The following is an 8,037-nucleotide window of genomic DNA, read 5'->3' on the forward strand; positions in this document are numbered from 1 at the left end:
AATTGTGAAAAACAATAATTTTGAAATTAGATGGTTGTCAAATAGTTAATATTATACTATTATTACTATTTTATGTATAATCTTGGTGTAAATTTTTAGTACACTAAGATGAATTTGAGAAAGAAGAAAAGAAGTGATGAACAATGATTTAATATTGATAGATTATCATTTTGTGAAGTAAAAATCTAAAAGCTTTCTAGAGGGGAAGAGGAATGAGGAGAGATTTGGGTTCATAATATTTCTACCATAGTGAAAATTATTTCAGAAATGTATTGATTTCTATGATCATAAATTACTGCCAACAGCCATATTGAAATAAAAAGTTCATAATCGGACTTTCATATTATTTTGCCCAAAAAGTACAAGAATCATTAACAAAATTAGATGGTACTATTGACTTTCATGGAAAACAAATAAAGGAGTTTCTTTTACTTCTTTAATAGTGGGTTTTATATGAGATATTTGAATTTCAATTCCTTCTAATTGTTTAGCCATGGTTTATATATATAAATTGATGTAATTGTTTTGTTTGATTATATTATCAAGATTAGAGATTTGTTCCAATAAATGATTTTTATTTTTAGAAAAAATAGTTTTTAAATGAGATAAAATTTCATGGAAAACAAATAAAGGGACTTTTTTTCCTTCTTTAATAGTGGGTTTTATAGGAAATATTTAGACTTCAACTCTTTCTAATTGTTACCCATGATTTTTAGATATAAATTGGTGTAATTAATTTGAACAAAAGTATTTAAATGTTTTCAATGTTGTTCAATAGATGAAAAAAATATTAATACATCATCTATATAAACTATGAAAAAATGAGTGAAATGAGTAAATATATCATTTATAATATTTTTAAATTCACTATGAGCATTTTTTAATCCAAAGAGCATGATGTTACATTCAAAATGTCCAAAGGGGATTGTGAATGCTGTCTTATAACGGTCTTTTCAGCAATTTAGATTTGCCAAAACCTACTTTTCATGTCAAATTTTAAAAATATTGTAGCATTATATAGTCGGGATAGTAAATCTTTTTTATTAGGTTTTCTGTATTTTCATTTTTTGTTAGAATAATTCTTATAAATTATTTTTCCTTTTTTGTGTCTTATCGAAGGGGCTAATAATAGGGTATAATCAAACTGTTCACAAAAAGGTACCTAATTCTTTTCTAGCAAATTTCCTTTCTTTCTCCATTTACTTTTTTAATTTTAAATCGTTGCTCATGATTAAACAAGTTCTATTAATTTTACTTATTATATCACTATATGTCAGATTATGAAAGTCAATAGCACCATCTAATTTTGCTAATGATTATCGTACATTTTGGGCGAAGTAATATGGAAGAATGGTATGAGTTTTTCCTTCCAGGAATTAGCAAAATATGACCCTCAGATTATGTGATTCCGAAAGATTATTATTTTCTCAATTAGTTAACATGATAGATGGAAATTGTCAAGAATATTATCTCCCCAGAAAATTATTATTCGTATCAAATTATCTCCTCAATTAGTCAACATAATTGAGGTTTGATGACATATTCTCATTTCATAGTCTAATTTAATTTTGTTTTGGGAAATAAGAGAATAAGTGGTGAACAATGACTTAATACTTGTGGACTGTCATTTTGTGAAGTAAAAATCCGAAGGCTTGAAATCATTTCCTTACCTTACTCTACCATTTCTCTGTAACAGAATAATGAATCTCTACTAAAATACTTGGACAAGAGATGGCTTTGATATCAAAGTCATCTACTTCAAGACAAGATATGAACCCAACAATTCAATTTACATCGTTTGTATTCTCAACTCATCTCATCTCATCATTACAACTTTTTCAAATTCTCACACAAAATATAATAAACAATTCAAATTTTTCAAATTTCAAAACAAATTTCTCAAATTTTCACACAAAATATAATAAATAATTTAACTTTTATTCTACTATTCACAAACAATCTCAACTCATCTTAACTCATCTCTAAATCCAAACAACTCCTTAGTCTCCTTGCGGACATAATATTTTATAAACAATTGTGAAAAACAATAATTTTGAAATTAGATAGTTGTCAAATAGTTAAAAAAGTAATAATATATACGCATCAATTTTACAACTTATTTTATAATATACATCTATATATGATAAAAATATATATATAATATATAAATAAAAATATTTTTGTAAAATAATATTATTTTTAGAAAATATTTTATAAAAATATTATTTCTTTTAAAATATTATTATATAAAATGTTGAGAAAAGTGATACGTGTTTATTATTTTTCATTATAAAATAGTGGTCAGTTTAGAGCATTATCATTAGATTATGCAAATGCAAAAGTCTTAATTTGAATCAAGAGAGATTCTCATGTTAGATTATCTAACTATTAGTTAAAATAATAATAAACTATTTTTAATTTAATAATATTATTTTTTTCTAATTTAATTTTGTAATATTTTACAATTATACCCATCATATGTTAATTAATAATCGAATTATAATTAACATATGATTGGTAGTGACAAATATTACTTTGGCCGGAAGACCCAAATATAATTAATCAACATATAAATATAATTAATTAATTACCATATAAATTTAATTAATTAATTAACATATAAATCTAATTCAAGACCCAAATATGGTTAAAATATGTTTATTGATTAAATTATTGATTTGTCATTTGTAGGAGTGTAACTGGTCCGGTTCAATCTAATTTTGAATATATTTTAGAACCAAACTAGTATACACCAGTTTTGATATTTGAATAATCAATACCAGTGCTCGATCGAATCCACCAGTTTTGTCTGGTTCGGACCATTTCACTGATATTTTTTTCACCCTTTGTTCTTTGTAAAATGAAGACCCAAATATAATTAATTAACATAAAAATTTAATTAACTAATTAACATATAAATATAATTGAAGACCCAAATATAGAAAAGCATATGTTTATTGATTAAATTATTGCTTTGACTTTTGTACACTAACGAACCAAATATGAAGATAAGCTAAATTTTGTATTTCACTTACATTTGAATAATCCAATACCAGTGCTCGAGGCTACGTTTTGGTAGCAAAGATATCTCAACACTTTCTAAGCATTCTCGTAACGAATGAAAATACTCCACATGCCAAACACAATGAATCATCTTCGTACAAAAGTCTATTAAAAAATAACTATAATATTTATCATTATTATATATAAATAAAAAATAAAATCACTATAATATTTATCAATATTATATATAAATAAAAAATAAAATCACTATAATATTTATCACTATTATATATAAATAAAATCATCATTTAAAAAAAATCAATCAATGATGAGACCCACACTTTTTTCAATTATCTATCTAAAAATCAACAACTTAACATACTTCATACATCCAAACAACTCAAAATACTCTTAATGGGACCCACAAGCCCACTTCAATCTCTACTCATAACTATTCACAAACATTCTCAACACTTCTAAGATATTCTCACTATCCAAACGTAGTTATTCGTTATGATCGGAGCGGTGGCTAGAAGTTCTGTTATTTTACCTCATCTCATCTCATCTTAATTCAATATCCAAATCTCTCTATATTGGAGGAATTCTCCTCTCATTAACTTCTCTCTTATTTCACTCAAATATGTAAGATGTAGGAAATGTATTAAGTAGTAAAGAGGAAAGATCCATATTTTGCCACATAGCGTCGCAACACAGAGTAAATTCTCGTAAGCTCCAACTTTTGCAACTCAAGTCCTTTAGGGATGCTAAAAAAAAAGTCTAGTTTAGGAAATGAGATGAGATGTAAAATTTGTGAATAATATGAAATGGTTTAAGTTAAGATATTTTATTAGGTTTTGAGAAATTAAAGAGAAAATGTTGAATAGAAGTAGTATAAACTTAAAATATTATTTTTAATATTACTTTTGTTTTAGAATTTAAAATTTTTGAATTGTTTTTTATGTTTTGTTTAGAAATTTGAAAAAGTTGTAATGATTATATAAAAAAATTAAGAATTAAAAATTAAAAAGTATTTGTATTTGAGTGATATTTACGAATGAGATGAGATGAGATCAGTTTCCAAACGAGGCCTCAACCAAACTCGGCCCTAACCCTTACCACCTAATCATTTAGTATTATAGCTGATTTAAAAATGATCATATTTAAAAAAAAAATTCTAATCAAGAGTTTTTTTGTGTGACAGTTGTGGTGGGTTCAAGACCAGAAGAGTTATGAGCTATACTAATCGATAACATATGTTTTTTGTTTGGAAGTTTAAGAAAGTTGTGATGATTAGATGAAAATTTTAATATTTAAAATTGAAAAGTGTTTATGTTCGAGGGATGTTTGAGAATGAGATGAGATGATATGGATTCCCAATCGAGGCCTTAATCTCAACCAAACCCCTAACCCTTACTACCTAATCATTTACTAAAGCTGATTTAAAAATTATCATATGCAAAATATTAATATTTTCTCATACTATTAACTCATATTTACTCATGAAAAAGAATACACTAGCTAGGACTATAAAAATAAACTAGAAAATCAGCCATTAATAGAATCAAGGTGGTCCAAAATAAAAGACTCGATTGGGCCTAAGACCATTTTAGGCACGATCCTTTTCAGAGGAGGTGCTGTCCTCTTGCGTTTCGTCATTGGTGCCCTCCTGGATTCCTGTACTTCTATTATTCAGAGTAGGAGAATAATAGTGGAAAAAATACAATAGTGAGATTTCGAAAAATCTCAATAAGTAAACAAATAACATGTAACAAATATCATAAGCATATAAAAGCAAACTTAACAATGAACGCATGGATATGAGACTTTACTTATAAATTGACCTTTCAAAAATATATCGTATAAAACATGACTTTCATAACCTTTTCTTTCATAAACATTCTTTCTTCATTTCATACTTGTTCTTTAACATACTTATGAGCTCGAGGCCTTTTTTGATTTTTAACATATAATTGGATACCTCACGGCTCCCCTATTTACCGTATGTTCCCCACTAATTACCGCATCAACCATTGACCACTTTGACCAAGGTGACTACGTCTTATCTTTCATATTACGGTAGTGCACTTTTCGCCTTCACTTTAGGTGCATCCACTAGTTTTAAGTGCAATCCTCCTTCGATGTCCTTTTCTTTTAGGAACAATTTGAGATCCGCTGACAGTACTTCGCCTACCTAGGGGGTCCTCCATTTTAAACAATCTTGAGAGGATAGAGAAGTTTCACTAAGACATTCTCTCATCCTAACCTTTGGGGTCATGATAAAAACTTTTTAACAAAAAGACTATTTTCCTTTTTCAAAAGATTTTCACAATTTCAATGCATGTGACATGACAATGAAACTTAGAATCTTCATGAGACACATGCAAATGCCGGGCAACCGCTTGTAAATCAAAGTTCAGTATCCTTATAGCCCAATAGGCTCTGTGTTCTAGCTCCACGGGTAGATAACAAGCTTTTCCATAAATGAGTAGATAAGGCGACGTCTTGATCAGTGTTTTCAATGTTGTCCGATAGGCCAATAGTACATCATCTAACCTTCTCGCTCAGTCTGTCAAAGAGATACTCACGGTCTTCTATAGTATACGCTTCAGCTCCCAGTTAGACATCTCGACCTGGCCTCTTCTTTTGTACCAAAATGCTCTCATTTCGCACTAAATCTTTTCATTCTTCAAATCTAAGACAATAAAGAAAAATATGTAGAAATAAAATAAAATCAATAGTATTGAAGGAAAATTGATACTTTTCATAAATAAAAGAGTAATAAAAATCACATAAAAATCACACTTATTAGGTTCTCCGATTATAATTTTCACAGAACATGCAACCCTTAAGTATCTTCTCACAAAGAAGGATGCTAAAACGGATTAATACGATGGATTTTACTTTTGTAGGAATTTGACATCATCAAAGATAAGAAATGAGTGGAGAATGTAATGACCACTATCTCTCGAGGCTCACATTTTAGGATACCACCGACCATATGTCAATTCGGGATGATTTTCCAGATGAGCATTTATTCTCTATTACTTCTTTACCATGGTTTGCTCATATTCTGAATTATTTGGCTGCAGACAAGATACAGGCAGATTGGAGCGAGGAAGACAAGAAGAAGTTCATGGTTGAGGTGCCCGATTTCTATTGGGATGAACCTTTTCTTTTCAAATATTGGCCTGACCAAATTATAAGGCGTTGCATTCATGATGAGGAGATTGCTAACGTCTTAAAATTTTGTCATTCTCAAGCTTGTGGGGGACATTTTTCAATGAAAAAACCACTGCAAAAATTATGCAGTGTGGAATTTTTTGGCCCACCTTGTTTAAAGATACAAACATCTATTGTCTCTATGCGAAAAGTGTCAAAAGCTAAGAGTCTTCTCCCGTCGTAATATGATGCCCTTAAACCCAATCTTAGTGATTGAAATTTTTTATTGTTAGGACATTGATTTCATGAGACTTTTCCCTCCTTATTTTGGAGACCAATATATTATTGTGGCAGTATATTATGTGTCAAAATGGTTAAAGGCAACAGCTTGTAGGAGTAATGATAATAAGACAGTAATCAAATTTCTTAAAGAAAATGTGTTGCCTCGGTTTGGTACACCATGTGCTATCATTAGTGACCAGGGCACACACTTTTGCAATTGTTCATTTGAGGCTTTGATGAAAAAATATGGGATTGTTCATAAAATTTCTACTGCCTACCTGTAATACCCCGCTCCTTCCTTCTTACATACGATTCTTCTTTCTGAACACTCCTTCTTTATGACGTAAGCAAATCCCGATGGCAGAAATTATGTGAATTATCTGCCCTTTCTATCTAGCGACTGCGAGACTAGTTATGGATGCCGAATCTCGTTGGCGTGTCTTCAAAAAAATATTATGTGACTTCTAGGGCATGTTTAGTGTTTTAAATATATTAGAAATATTTATAAGGAGTATTTCTAGTGTTATTGAATTAAGTTTGATCTTAAATACGACAATTATAATATTCTTGAAGAGGTTCAAAAATATTATAATTGTTAGAAATCATTCTAATATCATTAATAAATTGATTTCAACTATTTTAAGATATTATGAGATTTAGATTGTGTTGAAAGCTTTAATTAATTTAATGGTTTTAGTCTCTTAAATATGTTATGTGAGACTTCATCATTTTATTAATGATGAAGGAATATTATTTTATAAACTAAAGTTAGTTTAAATAATATTTTATCTTTCTTACTTTCAATACTTTTAATTAAGTTAACGTTTATGCATTTTGAATCAGTGTTTTAATTCCCCATCATTAGATTGTTTTGAGGATCCCCAGACGAAAGGACTATGTTAAATACCCAAACCCCCTCTCTTCTCCCTCACTTTTCCCTCCCCTCTCTCTCTCTTCCCTCTCCCCAGCGTACGTCGTACGCAGTTCACTCTTACTCCCGATTCTTCCACTGCACAGCCCGGCACCGCCGTGCGTCGGCAGGCCTCACCACCGCCACCACCAGTTCCACCTCCCTTCGGTGAGCTCACCCATCCCGGTCTCACTCCCTCACGCTCTCTCTTCCTCTCCCTTGGCAGTGCACAGCCTGAATGGGCTTGGTGCTCAATGTACCGCCGTAGCCACCACCTCCACGATAGCTCCACCTCCCACCGGCCATCGTCCTCTAGCAAGCTCAACCCCCACGTGCAGCCCTCTCTCTCTCCCCTCATGGTAAGTAGCCGAAATGAGTTTTTAACCCATTTCTCCTCCTTGTGCTGTCGTCCACAGCCACCCACGACCACCAAGCTCCTCCATGCGCTTCCCCTTCCCTTCCCCTTCCTCCCTCTTCCACGTGACCCAAGGCCCATGGCCTCCCTTCACCGCATGGGCGTCTCCTCTCACTCACGCACGGATTCTCCTTCCTCCACCACCGTACGCTGCCACCTACGGCGTGTGACCACCATCTCCAGCCTCCACAGGCCACCACCAAGCCATCCCGACCACCCTTGGCCCCGATCTGCCACCCATGCACACACACTATCTCTCACTCTCTCA

Source organism: Juglans regia, chromosome 14 (genome assembly GCF_001411555.2).
Source record: "Juglans regia cultivar Chandler chromosome 14, Walnut 2.0, whole genome shotgun sequence".
Classification (NCBI taxonomy): domain Eukaryota; kingdom Viridiplantae; phylum Streptophyta; class Magnoliopsida; order Fagales; family Juglandaceae; genus Juglans; species Juglans regia.